We start from the raw sequence: 2,200 nt of genomic DNA, 5'->3' as shown, positions 1-2,200 counted from the left end.
ACCAGGTTACCTGCCTGTGCTTTGTGTACACCTGGCTCTTACTCATCCTCCAAAACTCAATCCAGATATTTATAATCTTTACGAAATTTTCCAATAAATAAGAAGTATGCGACCTCTCCAGGGCTACAATATCACACACCATGAAATATATCTCCAACATTAATCATGTTGTTGAATTCAGTCTCCCATTCTAAGGGTCTCCCTGGTGGGGCAGGGGTTAAGATGCCACTTATGAAGCTCTCTGAAGCCACTGCAGCACGAGTTCAATCCCTAGCCAGGAGAGCTACCCACATGGTGCAGCAGACCTCTCCTGGTTCACCCACTGCTCCCCCTCGCAGTATATTTCAGTCAATCTGCCTGTTCTGTTCCCCACTGTCTCTGGTGAATCCTCTCACCCCCAAACACACACCTCTGGCCTGTACCCCAGTTCCCGTATGCATAAATAAATAAATCTTTAAAATAAAAAGCATAGACATTATGATCTATTAATCTATTTATCTCCAGTAACTACACAAGAGTATAAAATTTTAAGTTTAGTAAAGTCAATGAATAAAAGAAAAGTTTCCACATAACTGAACCTAAACTTGTTTTTTAAGGTAGATTCCAACAAACTGAACCATGGCTAATTTTAATCGTGACTCTATCAATGATGCTGAGGAGTCCTACCTCTCTTGGATTAGTTCCCATTTTTAGGCTGATGGGGACATCCACAAAATGAAGAGCAGTAGACATGTGTCATCAAACAAGGCTATTTTAAAAACAGCTCTTGGGAAGAATCACCTCTTCCCTCACTTTCCCTACTACAAACCTACCCACACGTAGGAGTAAAGATTAAGAGGCTTGCATTTCATTGTCTGCATGGACAAAAGATACGTACCACAGGCAAATCTCCATCATCTTCCTCTTCCTCCTTTTCTGTTTTAGTGGTAGAGATCGAAGTCCAGCTCACATCATCATCTACAATCCGCATTCTAAATGTGGGAAATAAAGACCAAGACTTGTTCTTGGAATAACAGTCTACGAACATATACACTGGTTTTAAGCTCAAAATCCTACAAGATGACCTGGTCTTTTCCTATCTAGTCATTTTTTTCTTGTACCACTGCCCCTTCTGTTCACCAACACACCTTTTGTTGGCTGGAATGAACCAAATTCCTTACCACATCAGTTCTTCACATATGCAGTTTTCCCATATGCATACCTTCCCTCTGCCTGACCAAGTCTTTCTTTTTCTTTACTGGGAACTCTTATTCTTTGTACCCTGTGTGTGTGTGTGTGTGTGTGTGTGTGTGTGGTGGTGTGGTGTAATTTCCTTGAGTCTACCTTCCTCAAACTACCTCTTTCCTCTCCCTAAGAACCTGTACACACTCTTGGAATACTTTCATTGCTTTTATCACTAAAGAATTGATCAATTAGTTGTTTAAAGACTATATTCCTATTAATCTATAAAACAGCATAAGAATAGGGACTATGCCTTTCTCATTATAGTGGCATCTTCAATACCCTGCAATAACAAGCAGAGGGAGTAGTCAATAAAGGTTTGTCACAAAGATAAACTATGGATGAGTCCAAACAATAACCATTAGCATGGTGGGACAGTTACTATTTAAAAGCTCAGGTCACTTCACATATCTCTAATCACAACAACCGTTTAATATAAGTGATATGACTCTCATTTTAAAGATGCACAAACTGAGATTCAGAGAGATGAATTATCTTGCCCAGGGTCACACCGTGCATAAAGTAGCAAAGCTTGGACTCAAGCTCGCATCGGTGTTGCCTGAAAACTCAAGCTATTCTCATTACATGGCACTGCCACACAAGTCAGAGGGGGCAGGAAGACAGCAAGCAAGAAGGCAAGAACCAACCTAAGAAAAGAAATGGGTTAGCTCTTTGGAACTATTTGATCTTGCTGGTATATTAGCTTCCTAGCACTAACTACTAAGCACCACAAATTGGATGGTTTAAATAACAGAAATGTGTTCTCTCAAAGGATGAGTCAATGCCCGCAAGGCATGCTCACTGGAAGCCTCTAGGATCTTTCCTTAACTCTTCCAACTTCTGGTAGCCTCAAGTGTACCTTGACTAATGGTAGCATAAATCCAGCAATCTTAGCCTCTATCTTCACAGAATTGTTTTACCTCTGTACCTGTGTCCAAACTGCCCTCTTCTTAAAAGGATACCAGTCCATCCTAACTCA

The sequence above is a fragment of the Talpa occidentalis genome, unplaced genomic scaffold (assembly GCF_014898055.3).
Source record: "Talpa occidentalis isolate TD23 unplaced genomic scaffold, MPIMG_talOcc4v2.1 talOcc4.12, whole genome shotgun sequence".
Classification (NCBI taxonomy): Eukaryota; Metazoa; Chordata; class Mammalia; order Eulipotyphla; family Talpidae; genus Talpa; species Talpa occidentalis.
This window is presented reverse-complemented; position numbering follows the sequence as displayed.